We start from the raw sequence: 21,833 nt of genomic DNA, 5'->3' as shown, positions 1-21,833 counted from the left end.
ATCTCGCACTAACATATGTCAGCTAATAACTTGCCACAGGTTATGGTAGTTTAAGATAACCTTCTATATTTTCTTAAATTTGTTTAAGAACATTTGTTAGATGTTAGTCTTATTATGTGCATCCAACCTGATGAATGTTCATGCAGAAGACACGCTCACAGAATTCAGTAGGGGTAAGTAAATACGTTTATGCTTTCAGCTGCAGTTAATATAAATCAGAAAGTGATACATAGAAAAATGCTGATCAACAATGTAAATTAAAAACATACATTTTCTTAAGCATGATGAAAATTGAAGTGTTATTTGTAGCATGTTTCTTTGCAATTGTTAATTCATGCGTTTATTCTTCATGAATGGGGTGATCATATAAAAGGAGGGAATGATCTCCTGCACTCTTACTGTGCAATCCAAAGGGAAGGGACTGAGGCTGCATTTGAATCAGTGTGACTCCTATGTCAGCACCATTACCACTTGCTCCATCCACCCAAACAGGCATAGACACTGACGCAGGGGTCGTTATGTGTGTGGCAGGGCACAGGGGTAGCCGAATGCAAAAGTTTGCCCCCAGCTGTTGGTCTCTTCCATGGGAGGCTGTGTTGATGTGGATGGAGGCATTCTGGGGATATTCCTGGAGGCAGAGGTAACTTTAGTCAGCTTCCAAATCTTTTCAGCTTGGGAATGTCCTTTTTTCCAGGTGCAGTCTTATGCCATCAAAAAAGGAGGTATAAGCTGTTGCCCTGTATGGGGCTTCTGACAGCTGACAGGGTTTTTCCTTTGTTTTCCTGGTGGCCATTCAGCCAATTGCCTCTTTGGAGGTAGTGTGGCTGTGCCATCACCACCTGCTGCACAGCTTCCCCTTTGGATTGGGCTGCCTATATTTGAATTATTATACAGGCCCCCTGGTAGAGTTTGTAAGGGAAAAGATTTTGACCCTGAGGATGAGACATGTGAAGGGAGAGAGGGAAGAGAGGTTCTCAGAGAATATGAGCTCTAAGAGAAAGGGAGAAGATATATTCTGTGCAAAGAAAAGCATTACTTTATGAGAAGCTAAAAAGAGGACTGTAGTCTCCAGTGAACTGCAGGAGCCCTTTCATAATGTGCCAGGTATCTTTCAGGTTTATTTGCATATTCCAGCATATCTAATTGGCTCCTATAGATTTGTGTTGTCAAGGTAGTTCTTATGTTATTCCTACAACACTCATAATCTGTCCATTATTCATTCATTCATTCATTCATTCATTCATTCATTCATTCATTCATTCATTCATTCATTCATTCATTCTTCTTTCTTTCTTTCTTTCTTTCTTTCTTTCTTTCTTTCTTTCTTTCTTTCTTTCTTTCTTTCTTTCTTTCTTTCTTTCTTTCTTTCTGTCACAGCTATTGCTATTAAATTCCTTCTCACATAAGCTTTACTGATTTCCCAAATAATTACAATGGGGTACCAGCTGTATTGTTAATTCTAATACACATACACACACACATTCTTTTTTTTTACATTTCTTTACTATTTCTTCTTGTAGTAAAAATATCATTTAGTCTCCATCTTTCCTTTCTGTCTCTGTTTTGTTGCCAAGTTACTGCTACTGGATTGTGATCTGCAAAAGTTTTTGTTTGTATGTTCACACTCTCGAGATTGATAATTAAGGGTTTAGATATTCAGCACATATTTATTCTTGAAGATGATTGATATCTATCAGAATAAAAGTATAATGTTTAATGTTCAGATTTTTAATCCACCATTGCATCCGGCAATTATCGTCTAAACTGGTCTTCCCATAATCTTCTGAAATTCTTCTAAATTGTAGATTTTTACTTTTACAGGTTTTAATCCTTTGTTCCAACTTTTCCATCCACAGATTTTGCCCTTGTAGGTGCAATTAAATTCCTTTTTTCTTTAATTTTTGTGATTTCTTGTGTGTTTATATGTTTTTTTTATTTCTGATGGTCCTGTTGATATATCCTGCCTCATTCTTTGCACTTCCTTTTTTATCTTCTCTTATTTGTTCTCTTCAGCTCATCTGATTTTTTTTCTTGAGTTTTTTCTTCTGATTGCTTAATTTGATTTGTTACTGCCCGTATTTGCTGTATCAACATTTTAAAAGTTTATTCATGCCCTCTAGAGCATCTTGTTCATCATCTTCCCTTCTGTTCTTACCTCTTTGTCATGGAAAATTGGCATTTTTCCAACTATGTGACTGCATTCACCCATCTCAGCCTTCTCCCTGTCCCACTGGTTGCCATCCAACTGCTGGCAAACCTCCCTTGTCTGCTTAGTGCATTCCAAATAAGGAAGGTAAGAAAGCAGAAATGGCAGATGCAAACTAATGATTTTTATTCTTCTAAAATTAACCACGGAGCATGGGGAAATAAAAATACCCTTGCACTGCTCAGATTCAGGGTTGGATGAGTTGTTTCCTGCTTTCTAGTTCCAATTATGCATAGGCAGGGAGAATTAGTGCCAGACTGCTGATGTTCAGGAATAGCTGAGTAAAAAAAGATAGTCATCTAAACCCAGGGCTCAGTGTTCTTGAATGTTTAGCAGGGAATTCCAGATTTATTTTTCTTCACCCTCAGATATTCCTCATTGCTTCCTACTCTTTCTCTAGTTAAGTTCATTCTCTGCCAATCTATCCTTGGAAATACAAATACAATCTATCCTTGGAAATACAAATTGAGGGTCAACATCAACAAAGTAGGACTGTTGACAGAAAAAAATGTTAAGAAGATAAAGCATGCTCATTGCCATCTAGAAGGCCTAGAATGGTCAACCCCAGATTTCACATTTGCCCCTTCCAGGGCAATACAGCCCCATCAAGAACAGGATGTCTCCCTACTTCATGGACCCCAATGACACACAGCACTAATACCTTATCTGATTTCAGGCTCAATTTATTGGTCCTCCTCCAGCTGATTACTGCTTCCAAGCACCTGTCAAGAACCTCATTAAATGCCAAATAAAATACTGATGACACAGTATAACTGAAAATTCTCCATAGCAATTGATAATTGCAGCTCTTTATTTGATTAATAACTTCTATAGTCTCAAAATACACAAAGGCAGATGCAATTTTAGTTTATGAAAGGAAGTGAGTTATTCAAAGCTCTTCAATAGCCAGTCTTATCAGTCAAAAGTCTGTTCCACTTTAACTTCATAGTTCTGCATTTATATGCTATCATTAGTAAATACAAAAGTATATCATATACTAATTATGTTTTCTTCTAAGGATCAGGGCATCATTTGATTGCTTTTTTTTTCTTCAACAGCAATAAATCATTACAGAAACGTGGTCTATCTCATTGGCAATAAAACCGGGCTAAAAAGTGTTATTTTTTTCAATTAGTTTTCAAAACTTGCTACAAAATGAACCTCTTTGAAGATAAATTCTGGGTAATACTACATTCTAAGATTAGTTTGCCTCTATTTTCCTAGCTAATAAACATTTAGTTACTTTCCTTGAATAGGCATAGTGGGTTTGCTGAACTCCAAAAGCAATTGAAAGTTCTGCTTCAGTGACAAGAGTATGTTCATATCAGTTGTTATTCTCAGAAGAAAAGTAAATAGAGGGAGCCATTGTGAATAGATAACCAGAAATGTTTACTGAGTTGCGTGTTAAGAGAAAAACAAGTTCCACAGTGTCACTGTGGTATACTGTGCAAATATCACTGGCACTGTTTGACAGTAAATTTATTAAGCTGAATGTTGACTTTATGTAATGCCATTATTTCTTTATTTCTTTCCCTTTTTATTTCTTTTATTTTTTTGACATCATAGTCCATACCAACTATTGCCATGAAAGAGAACTTTGTGGCTTGGATCCATCAGAAATGTTCATCATGTGCTAGGGTCCTTGTATGCATGGGAATGTGAAGAAAACTTTGCACTAGGGGTGTGTGATCAGATGAGCCTAAATGTCATCTGACTTTGCTGTCTTTGGATCAAACCGGCAATATATGACACAATGCAATTATAGTTTCCAAACACCAATATTTTTTTCTTATAATTATGGGGAAGATGCAGAATTGGATGTGAGATTTGGGTGTGCATTACGAAATCCCTGACCTGGAACTATATGTGGTTTTGGTTGATAACATGGTTTTCTGGGATTCTTAGGAATCTGGGATTCTTAGGAATTACTAAAAAAACCCATTCCCTCTCCCACAAATCCTTATAATTTTCATGTTTGGGGTCTTACAATTGGGTGTCTTTCCCCCATGTTGATTCTCTACATTTCTCAGTCTGTGGAATTTTTCCTTCTCAGTCAGGTCACTGCATGGGATCAGGAAGTGAGTGCTTTGAGACAAGCACCTTTGGAAATTAATTCCAGCAAAGGGATTTCATTGGAGGAGTCTGTGTTGAGCTGTTAATGTTTGGGCTGCTCCACATGCAGCTTCAAATTTATGCAACTAATAGCCCGATTCCGGGGGCGGGGGGTAGCTTTGCAGATGTGATGCACACCAGCAGATTTGACCTCTCTGAGGAACTTAACCTACCGGAGAGGCAAAAATGTTGGGCAGCAGATATTGCAGCCCTCCATGATGCCTGAACACAGTGCCCGGCACTGTGGCAGCACTCCTGCATCGCAGCTAACCCAGTTTACAGTGGGGTAGACTGGAGGCATTCTTGAGGGTGGAGCTAACTGTAGTCAGATTCCACCCAATCTTTAGAGCCAGAAACACCATGGACTGGCCCTCAGAGTTATGCCACCCAAACAGGTGGATTACTCCATTCAGCCCTATAAAGGGCTTTCAAGCAGCCATTTTTCTTTTTGGCTGTACCTCCACATCACCTAAAAGCCTCCTGGAGGTGGCATAGTGGCAGAACTACCCCAAACCCCATTGACCTCGAGATTGGGCTGCCCCTTCTTCTGGGGGTTCTTTAGCCTCGGAAGGAAGGGAAAAGCAAGACCCTTCATCAGCAAAATCATCACCATTCATCAGTCATTTTCAAACAGCATTTTTTTCCACAGAGTTTTGGTGCTTGCACAGATTCCAATGAGTTATTTTAGTTTACAAATACAGGGAATTATTACTGAACTGAGATATTTCACACCATTTATTAATTGAAGCACTGAAGGAATATTACATTTTTCCAATATGCTATTTTTAAAGGAGTTCAGTATTTTTTTTACCAATGGATGTTTCCAAATTCCTTATCTGATATTTCTACCCTCCAGTATTTTTAATTTAAAAATGTACTCCCATTACACAAATTTTCCTTGCTATCCCAGCTATTGTGTTCTCAGCAGCTGAGAATTAAGGAGTTTAAAAACATACTGCAATGCTACTTGACCTTCATTGACACTGTAAATCCTTTCCATTTTTTACAACACATCTGTATCTCTGGCTGTGATTGAATGGAGTGACTGTCTCAGTGCCACTGGAAGCACTGACCTTTTAATCTATTATTAATACTAAAATGGAATGATAGTCCCTTGTTTCTCAGCCAAATAAACACAACATCTACAAAGTAGGGCACAATTTGGGGTACAGTATCTGAGTCCAAGGGAATGTGTGTGCTCATCATTTTACAAAGGCATCTGGAATGTTATGCTGAACTCACAAATACTGTGCTCACAAAACCAAGATCTGGAGATGAGAATTATGCACACTGGAGGCATCTGAATGTTTTTTGGTGTTTTGAATTTTTATTATACCGTTTTTAAAGTTGCTACACTGAGGTAAAATAAAAGCAATTCTTCCTTCCAGTTAAGAGAAAAGGATCTCTTCATAAGAGACCAAACTGCACTCCCCCTTGCAAGCTTTAAGCAGGTTCCATGTTCACCCTTGGTGTTTTTGTCAGCAGAATAGCTATGTTAATAAGATAAAAGAGGAGCCTTCAGGAAAAAAAGTTCAAGAGGGAGGTAAGAGTAAGGTTTGGCTAATGGAACTACAAAACACTCCACAGTTCCTGAGAGCTTTACTTTAGTGGTTAGCGTATCAGTTTAGGGTCTGGGAGCCCTGGATTCGAAATCCTGTCATTAAGCGTTCTTGTTAATTTTGTGGCAGTCACTTTTTCATAGCTTCCCCTAACTCACAGGGTTGTTGTGTGGATAAAATGAGGAAGGAAGAACCATGTATGCTGTTCTGAACTCATTAGAAGGAGGACAGGCTAAAAATGTACTAGGCAACTATCCAATTATCCAATGCACATGCACACCAGACAAAGGGGCCCTTTTGTAGCCTCACACAGATTTGTTTTGTTACTTTTTTGTTACTATTTGTTTTGTTACTTTTCATGGCTGTGATACCTTTTCTGTTGCCGCTGTTACTGTCAAGAGAGAGGAGAGGGACAGCTGCAAACAGGCCTTGGGCACCCTGACAACATTCCTGTATGGTAGTGGTGGAACACGAATGCATTCTATGCCATCGTTACTATCTCAAATGCTTGAAATGGCTTGCAAGTTGCAGTTGCTATTCAAAACATAGGCTTGAATCCTATGTTGTTGCTCAGGACATTCTTCTCTATGGGTATTATGGAGGTAGTCTTCTGCTGTGTTACGTGCCTCCTCTTATACCAAACATTTCCTCTTGAACTGTCTTGCGTGATCCAAATACTTTTCAATAAGAAGTGGGTGTTGCAGTGGAATACTTTTGCAGCACCAGGAGAGAAGCACATGGAACAAAGTTGTAGGGTCCTAGCAATAACAGTGCAGGGTAATAGATAGGCTGAATAATTGGTGAGAACCTCAAAGCATCTAAAGATGAAAAAAAAATCATTCCTAAATGGCCCATACTTCACTGGAATTTTGGGAAGCATTGTAGAAAGGACACTTTCTACCATAGTTTAACTCAAACATTGGTGTCTTGTGTCCTTATTTGCAGGCCCAAGCAGTCACTAAGCATTACAATAAGGGATATTTATGGGGTCTGGATTCTATGTCACAGAACGCTAAAGGTCTAACTAGACAAGAGATTAAAAACGAGTTGGGTTGGAGTATCTCCAACTTGCATTTAGCATGTGACTTGCACTAACCTTCAAATTGGGATATAAGGGGAAATAGGCTCTTGAGCATGTGCATGGACACAAGAGAAAATCTGTTATTTTACTTCCACTTGGAGTGCTTTTGCGGAGAGAAAAGGGCAATTTGTTTTACTTTTGGTTCCATGTGTCTCCTGAGCAAACATGTTCAGCTGGCAATAAGATTAACAGCCGCTTTGGCCTTTTCTGTCTGCAAAGGCATCCTGGGGGGAATGCAGGGAATGATAAAGCTTCTTCTGCCACAATGTGCATGCTTGGGATTCCATTTTCACCACCACCATTTTTGAAAATGAATGCCAGTTGCATTTTATCGCAATAATTTGGAAGCCCCAACCCAATCCTCATTTAATATTTCAACCCCAATTTCTCTATGGTCATGAAATAGGATTGAATGCTGTCTATTTCTCAGATTCTGTTCCTTTAAGGCAGGTAATATAAGATGCCTCCTGGACTCTGCATTCTGTACAGCTGGGAGGGGATGTCTTGCAGGCACCTTAAGGAATAAAGGGGTTTTTTTTAAAAAAAAAAGTCGACTTGAGCTGAAACAAGACATCCTGAAGATGTCTTGGGAAGAAAGCTGTGCGGAGAGCCTTCCCAGAATACCTTTTTAAAGCATGCCCAGCACACCTTATTTCAACTGTGCAGAACGTCCAATGTCTACTACACAGTAATGTATAATCTGGCCCTAAAGTGTTTGCAAAATTTTAATTAGAAAGATCAAAAGTGAGGAACAAAGAAGACAAATATAAATTGTTCTGAAAGAGCAACATTACTTGAACAGAATTTATTTGATTTCAAAAAAGGCCTGACCCCTTCAAACTGCTTTCATCTTCATTCCAGTTTTAGAGTTCATTCAAAGATTTATCAAATTGTCATTTTGTAAGTGTTTTCCCCTACCCTTAAAAATTAGAATCCAGTTATGTATATGTATATACATGTTCAGCTGTATATGTTTGGTGGGGGAGTATTTCAAATAGCACTACACCATATTTCCATGACTTTGATTCATTGCTTTTTGGATGGAGTTAAAGTCAAGATCATCCTGAAAGGTGTACTAGCTGTTAACTTCAGAGTGATTAATGGCAAGACAAGATATCCTGTATCAGAGTTGAGAACCCATTACCTTGGGAGAAAACTGAAAAAGCCAGAGGGAAAGAGTAAGTCAGTAACAAAAGGAGACTGAACCCAAAGTGCTCCTCAAATGAATCCATATACAATTTTGTATTTTTGCTTAGTTATACATTTCTTCTTGCATATTACATTGCCTGATACACCAGCACATTTGAATAAACAAAATTATGTCATTTGAAATTAAATGACCTATATATATATCTCAAGTGGGGACCCACAAGAGGATAGGGTGCATCCCTCCCTACCCTAACCCTCCCTGATCTCCCCATCTTCCCTGGCCTTTAGAATTCCTCTCACTTTCCACCCTCACTGCTCTACTCACACCCATTCACAGCAGTCCGCTCACTCCCACCCTCACAGCTCTACCTACCTATTCCGACACATGGCACTCCACCCACCATTACTGATCTCTCACCTACCTACACCCATGTAACTCCTCTTATCCCCTCTGGCTGATTTCCCCACTACACCCACACATGGCACTCAATTACTCCTGTCCTTGCTGATTCACCCCCTTGATAGTTTCCTAACCTACCTCCTTCATCAGCACGACTTCCCTCCCTGTGGCTTTCTCCCCCATCATTATCACAAATTCTGGGTCCAGCAAGACTCTGAACATCTTCTGTTGAGCTCTCTGCAACTTTTCCCCCCTTCCCTCTTCAGCCTCCAGAATGCCCAGTCACTTCAGTTTTTGTTGTTGTTGTTTAGCTTTGAGTGAGCTGGAGAGAGAGAGAGGAAGAGGCCTCCCTCATTCGCCTGCCCATGGCATAGCTTTGGGCGAGCCTTGGGGGAAGGCCTCCCTTAATCTCCTGTTCGTGGACCTGCCCAGAGCTGCTTCAGGAGAGTGAAACTGTGTGTGGTGGGGCAGGGAAGGACAGAACTCAGCTGCTCAAAGCCATTCCAGGCAGGCCAGCCAATGAGACCCCCCTGGGACACTTGAAACTATGCTGGACCTTGTAGCAACCACCACCACTTCAATGGGCAAGAGGGTTGTGCTGTTTTTTTAAAGAGAATTTAAACCCTCCAAATTTTTTGGATTTTCATGTACATCTAGGGGGGGTTTCAAGTCTCAGAAGAACCTGTTGAGGGTTAGTCTGCCCCCTGTCTGTAGATTTAAGTATCCGTAGGCAGGGGTCAGAGTCAGGAATTAGATATATTGACTGAATATCTATAATTTGGTCATAACTATCTAGTAAGCACTTCAACTGTACTTTTGCTAAGGGTGAATAATAATCATGCACCAGGAGCCAGTTAGGATAGAGAATTTGGACTGAAGCTGGTTGATTCATAATGGAACAAGAAGGCAAGGTAGCCTTCATACAGTATCTTCCAAACAGCTCTTTTTGAAAATACTGAAGTCACAAAACTCACAGTGGCCGTTTTTGCATGGCAAAATGGCACCTGGGTGGACCCAGGTGTGAGCGGGGGTGGCAGCAGCTGCTTCTGTTGACTCCCCCTCACCACATTCCTGCAATGCCGACAAAGAGGCGTAATATTCTCACTACTTGATTCTCACATGGTTCCCATTTAGCTCCAATAGGCAAGGTTTTGATTAGCATAGGATAGTTGTGGTGATGAAGAAAATATAGACCCAGTAGTATCATCAAGGAATGATGACAGGTCTATCTCAACACTACAGATAATGACATCTACAGGTTGCTTTTTCTGAATGATATATAAGTGAAGTTATATATTTTGTTGGTTTTAGTTAATGTTACTGTTTCCGCTGCTACTACTCCACTACACTCTGTCTGGGTTAGTTCAAAAAGTATTACAATTTGCAGATCAGCTTACATCCAAACATGAAGATTGTTATGTGGTTGTAGAATGGGATGTACATTGTAATTACATAATGGCAAATTTAGCTAAAAATATTTTCATGATGACAGAATATATAGCAAGAAGAAAGAGGAATCCTTTGGAGCAAAATACTTCCTTAAAGTCTTTATCGGAACTTTTGTTTGGGTGCTATTTGTTTTCTCCCAATCCAAAATGACTGCCAAGATCTATCTCATCATTCCAAAATTAAATTGTATTGTATCATCCTCCTCTCTTTGTAGAAAAAGCTATTCCTGGAAAGCTCAATTTTTCTTTAGATTTGAGGAAATATCTCCCTTTTTCTGACATCTTTGGGCATTTTCTTTTTGAACCAGACCATGGGTCTTTGTTTAGAATGTGTGATACAGATGTATGTGAAATGATTTCATGCTTGAAAGTGTTATACAAATACTCATTGTTATTATTACACTAGAACTATTTCTCCAAACAGACCTGTGAGGTCAACTTATTTGGAGGGGTTTTTTTTAGTAGACTGATGAAAACCTTTAATCGCCGCAGGGCTTTGAAATTAGTGATAGTGAGGTCTGCTAACAAATGAACTGTTGTGTGTCTATAAAAAAATCTGACAGGATTTTTTTGTATTTGTTTCTTTTAATTTGTACTTAAGATGACACATCCAATACATTGTTAAGTTTCCTGAGATCATCCTATTATACATTTCAAAATTCAAAAATAGATGAACATCACATCATCTGTGAAGAGAGTTGTTTTGTTCCCTGGACAGTTACAACTCATTCTAAACACACTGGGACTAGGATGACAGGACTATGCTGTTAGGGACACCCACTGAAAGAACAAAGGGAGAAATCAGATGGATGTAAACAAATGAAATATGTCATCTACCATCTGTACAGGAGTTTAGCACAACTAACTTCTGTTTTCCCCATCTCTGAACTGTGCTGTGAATTTTACTATGTATACTTCACACTTTCCAACTTTGTAAAACTAAAACGGCATTTTTTAGGTTTCATATAAAATCTTCAGAGGAAAAACAAAAAGAAAAACAAAAAGAAAATACAGATTCCACAGCCATCAGCAATTCCAAGTGTGATGATTTAATTGCTGATTCCACCACTTTCAAGGTCCCCAGAACCTGCTATTGGAAGATAGGATAATGATTAGTGTTTCACATTTTGTTGCGTAAACTTTTTGTTGTGCAAACTTTGGTTAGTCTGCCAAACATGTGTAACAGACTGAGTTTGTTTGGAAAGTCTTGTGTTCTCTTCTATGTACAAGCAAACTCCTAGAATGTTTATTACAGTTGGAATAAATTCTAAGAATGCAGTCCTAAACTGACTTATAGCTGCCTGAGATAATTCATTTACAAATCACGCTCTAAGTCCAGGAAGGGTAGATTCTATGCATCAGAGAGCAATTTAATTTTTTTTCAAGAGCTTTGCAAGTTACCAATCACAAAATGGCAGCTGAGTCAATGGAGCCATTCACAAAATGACAATTCTGTGGGTGGAGCCATTCACAAAATGGCAGCATGGACAGAAATTAAACCCTTTCAGAGTAGGTCTCCAGTTCTCAGGTGGGGAAAACCTTATATCTGCACTTTTCTCAAATGTCCATCTCCAATTGCAAGGCAAAAAAATATATATATAGCTCCCTCTATGCCAAGGAAAACCTTCTCTTTTACATGAAACTGTTCAGGTGGCTTTGAAGGGAAGAAGAAGAAAGTGATTACAGCCAACTGGAAGAGGAAAGGAAAGTTACTTGAGCAGCCCCATCCAAAAGGTCGGACACCCAGACATGATGCCGCAGCTGCACCAGTCTGCTGTTTCCAAAGAGGCTTTCTGGAAGTGTGGGGAGACTAAAAACATAAAAATCCTCCCGGCTGCCAGCAAGCCTCCATTGGGCCTCTGAAAAGGTGATGCAAGACCCAAGCCTCAGCTGCCAGTGCAACGGGGCAATGGCTGGATGGAAGCCAACTAGGGTTGGATCCTCCCCTGACCATGCCCTTGGACTGCTGACACTACTCCAGCATTAGCATAGGGACAGGGACATGTCCCACTGCTGTGGAGGGTTGTGGTGGCCACACGCCGGCAGTTTCACACTCCACCGAAGCAAGTGCCCCAGGAAAAGCAAATTCACCAGCATGACCCTGGGCTGTTCCCAGTGGCAAATTTCCTCCCCACCTTTGGATGGGGCAGCTAGTCAACTTGGGAAGCAACTGGTAATTCTCAAACAACTTTCTGCATAGCCCTGTAGTAGACTAATCAGTACAAACCATGGTTTAAATAAGCCATTGTATATCATGGTGTCTGAATCCAGCCTTGACATTTGGATTTTCCAAGGGATTTCTGTTCTTTGTTTAAAAACTTTAAAGTTTCAAAATTGAGACAAGGACTCCGGCAAAGTGACATTAATAGCTCTGTCATGAGTAAAACTGCTTTCAGGAAATACTGTGCCTTTTTTTATCATTAGCATCAAGGACCAAAAATACATTTTTGAACTAAGTGAATCACTTGTCACTTGCAAATGTACTACTGAAGTGATGCCTCCTGGGTGCTCTGCACAGAGGAGCCATTGCTTTTAAAGGCCAATAGTAACTGCAAAGTATGATGGAACTTTCATAAGTTTAGTCAAGTTACAGATAAATTATATTTGTAATATAAATATAAGCCTGCTTTCTCACTTCTAGAAGCTCACTACACACTCATTTGGTTGTAATCATAGTGAGTATAATTGGATGTATATCTGAGTATACATTTGGATCTGAATTACTATCTACTGAACCATGGCTTTAATGATGAAACTGGTCAGTTGAGTAAATTCTATCGTCTAAACACCAGCATGTTATTTAAGGTTTCTCCTGGTTTACCTGGTTTGGGTACCATTAGCAGATCGTGACTAAAGTTGTAATATTTCTGTAAATTTTGAAGTCACAAAAAATTGCAATATATACAATATTTACTTTCCTATCAAACTTAATATACTTTCACTAATTAAACAATATAAAGTGCATCATGTGTAACTTAGCAAATAAAATTTGACATATTTATGCAATTTAAAAGTATAAATAACTTCAATTTATTTAAGAAACGTTGCAAGTCATAACCATTTCTTGGGAATGACTTTCAAACTGCTGCGTCTTATTTTACAATACCACATTTATCTTTAATTTTTGTCTTCTGAGAAAAGCTTGAGGTAGAAGTCAAATTCTGTAGTCCACTAAAACTCCCTCCTTCACAAAGTCACAAAAGGTAAGCCTGCCAGCAAGGACCGTTAGCACATTAAGCTTAATTTTATAACACTGAACTCTTTAATAATATATTACCATTAAACATGTGAACAGTATCTTAATTATTGCCAAAATTATCTTTTAAAAAATCTTTAAAATGTTATATTTCTAGGGTAGGGGTGGTTATTCAGTAAAACTAAATGAGCCCTCCCCTCCCCAGCCATATCAGATTTTTCTAGTTTTTTCTTTTACCAATCCTGCCTCCTCCTTGGGTATTTGGCAAAGCCAAGTAGCTCTGGCACCAAAAAGCAGAACATAATCCAGCTTTTTCAGCAGGAGCTCAAGCCTCCACTCTCTCATCCCTGCCACCATTGCCCTGGTCCATGTGGACTTGTTTCCCCAGTGGACTTGGGAAACAATGTAGGGGAGAAAAAAGCTTCAACTGAATTCTGCACTGAAATACAGCATTCAGCTAAAGCTCTTCCTGCCACTGTTTCCCAAGTGTTAGGACTGCAACTCCCAGCATGCACTGGCTCCCGCCTTTTTCCAAAAAGAGCGGGAAAACAAACTGAGAAGCTACATCCCACTGGAGATTCAGAACCAATGAGGTCAGGAGCTGCAGGGAGGGGAAAAGTTGATTGCCTGTTTTTGTAAATAGAATAAATACTGGAACTGAGGACAAGAATCCTCAGTTCTAGCACCCTGTAGCTAGGGTGACATAGTTCAATAAAGTTTGTTCCTTTTTATTAAGCCAACTTTGTTTGAGTGTGTTCAGCCTTACACCAAGTCAACATGGACCTGGGAAATGGTGGCAGGGAGAGCTTTCCCTACCACTATTTTCCATGTCCACATAAACCTGGGAAATAGTGGCAGGGCCAGCATTCAGTTGAAGATCTCTTCACTGCCATTTTCATGTCCACAGGGGCTTGGGAAACAGTGGCAGGCACTGGAGAATCTGCCTGCTGCCATTTTCCAGATCCATGTGGACTTAGGAAACAGTAGTGGGATGGGGTGGGAGGAGTATTGGTTTGTTTAAGGTACATTTTGGATTCAGGTTTTATATGTATATATTTCAAAGTATATTTTTCAGTACTGCCCAAAATTTCTCAGTTAGTCCACTGGAAAAGATGCACAAATCCTCATAATTTTTCATGCTGTAGATTGGGAAAAAGTGAAATGCTCTGGAGGGAAACGTTTTTTCTCACTTAAAACAGAAAATGTTTCATCGGTTTTCTTCCAGCACTGCCCCAAATTTCCCCTTTTTTCCATTGGAAAAAATGAAGTCCTCAGACTTTTTCATGCTATATATTTTGAGTGTAAGGAAACCCCTTGCTTTAAGAAGCATTTTACACAACCTTTAAAAAGACAATCTTCTACGGGAGATTTTTTTCCAGTGCCCGCACATTTTCAGTTTTTTATTGGATTTTTTTTTAAGTGTCTGGGTAAAAACAAGAAATAATCCAAAACATTTCCTGTCACATTTTAAAAAGTTTTTCCTCTAGTCATATCCTGCAGCAGGTGCATTATTAATACCTTTATTCTTCTATACGTGGCAGTTCTTAATACTCCTCAGAACAGATACAGCTGCCATTCTGGATTTAGCTTAATATGATGCAGCTGCTTTGTGTATGAATGGAGAAGTCAAGGATTATGGTTCCCCTGTACCTTGAGAGTCTCAGGTCAACCAAGCTAGGAAATGGGATGATACAGAATCCATACCCTTCAAATTACACAATTTACACCATTCTCAGTTCCAACACAGCTGTTTTGCAACACAAATATTCAGTCATGTCTAGGAGTGACTCCATTAAAAGAAAAATTTTGCTGTACAGATGTTCAGTTAAAAGGCTGAATGAGAGGGAGTGCATGTGTAAAGAACTACCCCAGTTACTCTTTGCCAGCGTTATTAATCTTCTTATAAGCATCACCTGTGCATGGTTTCAGCCAGTCCTTTCATACACATCTCTTTAACTGCATCCTCTGTACCACATGGATATTTGACAGCAGGCTTTTATGTGTTTTTAATAACTACACCTCAGTGTGTTCTCTGGTTGCTATGGCTATTGCCCATCTGTTTTCAATATTAAGGAAAAGGGGTTAACAGGCATTTCTCCTTTAGGAGAAGCTGTGACAAAATTAGCTTAAAAGGATAGAAACAGCTGTAAGTTCATCCCATTTTCTGGGACTCATTTGTAAGAGCAGGTGGCTGCAAGGTATGCTACAACATTTGAAGGCATTACAGTTGATCTCTATCTCCTCTCTAAAATGTTTACTCAGAGGTTGGAGTCAGATTGCATTTTTCTTCTGCTGGTTACAGTATAGAGTTTGGGATTTCAAATTTTGCATCCCTACTTTTTGACCCGAAAACCACCATTTTGTTATTTCTCACATGCAAATGAGTGTCTATGAATCAGTATCTTGTATGTTATACATACAATTGAGGTATATTATACAAATAAATACTGTGCAAAATGATATAAAATGACATGTAAAAACTGTATAAAGTGTCTACATAATATAAAACAGTTTTCCATAGAGTATCACTCTTTGCCTTAGCAGCCAGGAAGGGAAAGCCCTGATTTTTTTTCTCAATTGGGAAAGTAAGTAGTGCACAGCAATCCATCACTAGTTCAATATGAAATTGACAAAGCTGATCTAATTGCTTCTTTCTATCTGTACCTGAATGTTCACGTTGCAAGCTCTTGGTGAAATTGACAAAGTTGATCCAATTGCTCCTGCTTCTTGTCTCTGCCTCAACGTTACATCACTATTTCATTAGTTGAACTCTAGCACCCAGGAGAAAGGCAAGAAGCTCTTCGCAATCCTAGCCTGTTACCAGGGGCGTAACGAGGCAGCCCTGGGCAAACTGTAGCCCTGGGCAAAACCTGAGTTGGATTGCCCCCCCCCATGGGCGGCCACTCCACCACGACCAATTTTTTGCACCACGACATTGGTGCCTGCAGGGGGGGGGGCTTTTTAGACATATCAGCACCATAATTTCAGCATATCATCATGAGACTGTCCTTATGCTACTCCCCAAGTTTGGTGAGGTTTGGTTCAAGGAGTCCAAAGTTATGGACTCCCAAAGGGGGTGCCCCATCCCCCATTGTTTCAAATGGGAGCTAATAGGAGATGGGGGCTACAGTTTTGAGGGTCCATAACTTTGGCCCCCCTGAACCAAATTGCACCAAACCTGGGGGGTATCATCAGGGCAGTCTCATGATGAGACCCTGAAAGTTTTGAGACTGTGCCTTCAGAAATGTCCCCCCCCCGCCCAGCCTGCAACCCCCATGGACAGCAATGCAGAAAACTCAATGCAGAACAAAGATTCTTGGGCAAATTTCTAGGATGTTCCTGCAGGGGGCGCATTTTTGGATATATTGGCACCAAAATTTCAGGGTATCATCTGGAAACTGTCCTTACGGTACCCCCAAATTTTGGTGCAGTTTGGTTTAGGGGATCCAAAGTTATGGCCCCTCAAAGGGGGTGCCCCATCCCCCATTCTTTGCTAAGGAGATGGGGGCTACCCTTTGAGGGTCCATCACTTTGGACCCCCTGAACCAAACTGCACAAAACTTGGGGGGGGGTGCCATCATCTCCAGATGATACCCTGAAATTTTGGTGCCGATACATCCAAAAATGCGCCCCCTGCAGGAACATCCTAGAAATTTGCCCAAGAATCTTTGTTCTTCATTGAGTTTTCTGCATTGCTGTCAATGGGGTTGCAGGCTGTGGGGGGCACATTTCTGAAGGCACAGTCTCAAAGCTTTCAGGGTCTCATCAGGAGACTTCCCTAATGATACCCCCCAAGTTTGGTGCAGTTTGGTTCAGGAGGGCTAAAGTTATGGACCCTCAAAACTGTAGCCCCCATCTCCTATTAGCTCCCATTGGAAACAATGGGGGATAGGGGCACCCCCTTTGGGAGTCCATAACTTTGGACTCCCTGAACCAAACCTCACCAAACTTGGGGGGTAGCATAAGGACAGTCTCCTGATGATACGCTGAACTTTGGTGCTGCTAGCCTAAAAACTGAACCCCCTGCAGGCCAAAAATGGAAAACCACTAAAATACCCAAAAACGAACCCAGCATTTTGATGCCCCCACAAGGTGATGCCCTGGGCAGCTGCCCACCTTGCCCAATGGCCATTACGCCAGTGCCTGTTACTGTGGCAAAAAGGAAGTTAGCATAAGGCTGACCTATGCATCTGCATTGGTGCTCTATCACTAATCCTCAGAAAAAAAGGAGAGAAATGGAAGGAGGGAGGGGATAGGGAAACGACTGACTAACAGCTGAAGGAAAGGTTGGGTGATTCCTGGAGGGCATGGATATGGGCTGGGTGTTCGGAGGGGCAGGTCCAATATGATTGCAGACTCATGGGACGCTGACTTCAGGGGAAAACATCATGGTAAAAGGGTTTGTGAAAATAATGGAGGAAAAGGCTGGGACTTCAGTGTTGGGTGGGTAATAAGAATATAGATAAAAACACGTTTCCAAAATCAAATGTGTCAAAATGCATGTGGAACTCTAAGAATAAAACATCAGGTGGCAGGAAACATAAAATATTCATGAGGAAAAGATCAAAGAAAGAAATGTCAAGTTCAGGACTTGCCACTGAATTAGGATAAATTTATACACAAATTCATTTGTATGTAAGTATATCTGTAAGGTCCATCTGCCACAAAAAGTGGTCCTTTTCAATAAGGGATAGCACTGTATATTTCTTGAGAAATACTGTACAGTAGAGTGAGATTAACAGAAACAGCATACAGCTATCATACAATAAATTACTGAAACAGGTTTCAATTTACTGTTGCATCAAGTTTTTTCTCCCAATCAGCTTGTGCCATGATTAGAATACTAATATGTAACGAAACCTAAATGATCTGGTGATTTGTTCTCTCCTTCAGTCAAACTCAGACCTGAAGATCACCTGAGGCACAGAACACAGACTAAAGAACAAAGGTTCACTGTCCCTAAACCTGGTGTTAGATATGGTCTAGCACCCTGTCATTCACTTGCTGTCACTAGCACTCAGTCAAAGGAAATTTGTTTTGGATCAGTTAACTTGTCAAGGTTAATGAAGCAGACATGTAAGGTTTGGGATTTGATAGCTTGTGTTCTGAATACACATCTCAAGACCAAGCTCAGCATGCTATACTTGCTTTCTCACTTCAAAACAACAGATGTCTTTGCACACACTTTGAAATCTGAAACATGGATTGTGAAACATTAATTCAAAAGGTGAAATAGCTAGTATCTCAGAAGCAAAATATTACTTGATTTTTTTATAGTTGTATGCTTTGAGTTTTAAAGGGCACGATCCTACAACTCCATGTACAGAAGATGAACTTTTCAGGCATTCTTCCAAATTGCCGTGGCTTTTTCTTAGGAAAGATCAGTTCCAAAGTCACAGGACTGACACAGAGGAAATGCCACTAGGGTTGGTCAATACTAAAAAAATTCGGTAAAATTCGGATTTGGGTATTTTGGGGCATAAAATGATTTGTATGCCCGAATCCGAATCATAGCCGATTCGGATATGCCCGAAAATTCAGGTAAATCCGAAGAAAATTGGGTCCGCTTTTATTATTTTTTTTGATTTTGCAGTGTGTTTGGCTACATCGTTTTGGCCTGTAGGGGGGTGCAATTTTAAAGCTAGCAGCACTAAACTTTCAGGATATCATCTGGGGAGACTGTCCTGATGATTCTCCCTGATTTGGTGCCAGTGTTGGTTCAGGGGGGGCAAAGTTATTGACCCTCAAAAGGGGTGCCCCATCCCCCCATTGTTTCCAATGGAAGCTAACAGGAGATGCTGGGTTGGCTACATTGATTTGAAGATCCATAACTTGGACCCCTGAACCAAACTTCACCAAACCTGGGGAGTATCATTAGGGACAGTACTTGTATGATACCCTGAAATTTTGGTAACAGTAGCTCTAAAACTGCACCCCTCACAGTCACCCAAAGAAATTTCACAGATTCTGTGCTCTGTAGTGGCTGGCTGGCTCCCATTGCAGCCACAATGGGAAAATTTCTGTGGGAGGGCTGTGGAGTGCACATTTCTCATGAGTAAACTCCACAAAACTTCTTCAGTGTGTCTTCAGGAGAGTCTCTTCATGAAGCACCATCCAGGTTTGGTGACCGTTGCTTCCGGCAAGGGTTCAATGTTAAGTGGGTAGGGTCCATCTCCCCACTGCGCCCCATAAGCAAAGTTCCTCAAACCTGGATGGTGTCCAATCCATCAAGACTCTCCTCCTGAAGATACCCTGAACATTTTGTGACTGTACCTTTGGATAAATGTGCAATCCCTACAAGCTCCTCCACCAGAAATTCCCCATTGACAGCAATGTCAGAAGTCACTTCAGAAAAAAAGAATATTGCTGGGCAAATTTTTTAAGGGGTTGCCTGCAGGGCGTATTTTTAGACATATCAGCACCAAAATTTCAGGGTATTATCAGGAGACTGTCCTGATGACACCCCCAAGCTTGGTGCAGTTTGGTTCGGGGGGGGGGCAAAGTTATGGACTCTCAAAGGAGTAGCCACCATCTCCTTAGCTCCCATTGGAAACAATGGGGATAGAGGCCCCCCTTTGAGGGTCCCATAACTTTGCCCCCTGAACCAAACTGCACCAAACTTGGGGAGTGTCATCAGGACAGTCTCCCGATGATACCCTGAAATTTGGGGCCACCCCAGCTTTTAAAGTCCTGGTTTTCATGTTTCACCGCTCCTGCACATGAAGCCTGCTGGAGTGAGTGAGCGGATTGAAACCACGCCAAACTCCAGCATTTTTTTTAAAGCTAAAGTGACACTGAACTTTTCAGTGTATCATCAGGAGACTGTCCTGATGATACCTCCAAAGATTGGTGCAGTTTGGTTCAGGGGAGCCAAAGTTATGGGACTCCTCAAAGGTGTAGCCCCCTATCCCCTATCAGCTCCCCATTGGAAACAATGGGGATAAGTTGCACCCCTTTTGAGGGGTCCATACCTGAACCAAACTGCACCAAACTTAGTGGGCAACACATCAGGACAGTCACTCCTGATGATACCCTGATAATTTGGTGCCCGATACATCTCAACAATGCTGTCCCCTGCAGGGCACCCCCCCCCCCAGAAATTTAGTTTGCCCAAGATTTCTTTGTCTCTTGCAAATGACTTAGCTGTATTGCTGTCAATGGAGAATTTCTGGTAGAGGAGCTGTGAGGTGCACATTTCGAAGAAGGTATGGTCACAAAGCTTTCTAGAGGTATCTTCAGGAGAGTCTCTGGATGACTTTTACCATCCAGGGTTTGGGGAATTTTGCTTCAGGGGAATAAATCCTATGGGACCCAAAAAGGGTAGGGCCCATCTCCCACTGCCCCCTGAAGTAAAGTTCCCCAAACCTGGTTGGTGTCATCCAGAGACTTTCCTCCTGAAGATACCCTGAAAGCCTTTTGTGGGTTTACCATGAAAATGTGCACTCCCACTAGCTCCCTCTATCAGAAAATCTCCGTGATTATTGACAGCAATGCAGCTAAGGTCACTGCAAGAACAAAGAGATCTTGTGCAAATTTCTGGAGGTGGCTCTGCAGGGTGCATTTGTAGATGTATTGGTACTCAATATTTCACATTAGTAGTATCATCGAGACTGTCCTGATGATACCCTCCAAGTTTGGTGCAGTTTGGTTCAGGGGGCCAATAGTTATGTGGACCCTCAAAAAGGGTAGCCCTCATCTCCTTAGTTCCCATTGGAAAGAATAATGGGGATAGGGACCCTCACCCCTTTTGAGGGGTCCATAACTTTGCCCCCCTAAACCAAACGGCACCAAACTTGGAGGGTATCATCAGGACAGTCTCCTGATGATACCCTGAAATTTTGGTGCTGATATGTTTAAAAATGCGCCCCCTGCAGGCCGAAACGTGAAAAAAAAACCCTAAAAAAAAATAAAAACGCATATTCGGCTGGTGATCCGAATCCCGCATGGATTCCAGGATCTAGTTAGGATTCGGACAGCTCAGATTCGGCCCCTGCTCGTCCGAATCCGTCCGAATCAGTGCAGATTCGGTAAAAATTCGGGTTTGGACTGTCCGAATCTCCAACCCTAAATGCCACATAGATTTGGGGAAGGCTGGAAGAAGGGCAAGAAGTTAAAAATTGGTCTTCCTCTTCTGCAAGGACAGCTCCACTGAGGGGGAGAAGCAATTTCTTGTCCCTCCTCATTCTATCCCATCAGTTTTGACAAGTTTTCCTTTGCATAGATCCTGCAACCTCAGAAATGGTAGTTCCAGGGGCTGGAAAGAGCTGCAGAAACACAAAGGAATATGGGAAAACTTCATATTTCTTCTACACACAAATGGTAATATTGCACCCAGTATTTTGCATTGCTTTTAATTACCTTGAAAAAACATAGTATATAAATGCAGCAAATGACCACTGGATATATTACTTGTCCTGACTTGGATAGCCCAGAGTAGCCTGATCTTGTCAGATCTCAGAAGATAAGCAGGGTCAGCTCTGATTAGTACTTGGATGTGAGACCACAGAGGATTTCCAGGGCAGCTACAAAGAGGTAGAAAATGACAAACTATCTCTGAATACAGTGGCGAATTTGCCTAGGGACAAGGAGTACCCCTTGCCCCAAGTGCCACTCTTCTGGTCACGTGGGGGGAGGGTGCAAAATCAGCCTTCCATGTGACCAGAAAGATGGCAGTGGGGTGGC

At 41.0% G+C, this 21,833-nt stretch overlaps 1 protein-coding gene across 1 annotated transcript in view; it reads right to left on the bottom strand.

Annotated features, from left to right (window-relative positions):
• Window positions 1-21,833, bottom strand: part of LOC125437838 (protein eyes shut homolog) — a 148,507-nt gene that overhangs the window by 98,251 nt on the left and 28,423 nt on the right. The window lies entirely within an intron of this gene.

This window comes from Sphaerodactylus townsendi, linkage group LG01 (genome assembly GCF_021028975.2).
Source record: "Sphaerodactylus townsendi isolate TG3544 linkage group LG01, MPM_Stown_v2.3, whole genome shotgun sequence".
NCBI lineage: Eukaryota > Metazoa > Chordata > Lepidosauria > Squamata > Sphaerodactylidae > Sphaerodactylus > Sphaerodactylus townsendi.
Note: the sequence above shows the minus strand (reverse complement) of the source record. Positions and strands in the feature narration are given on the sequence as shown.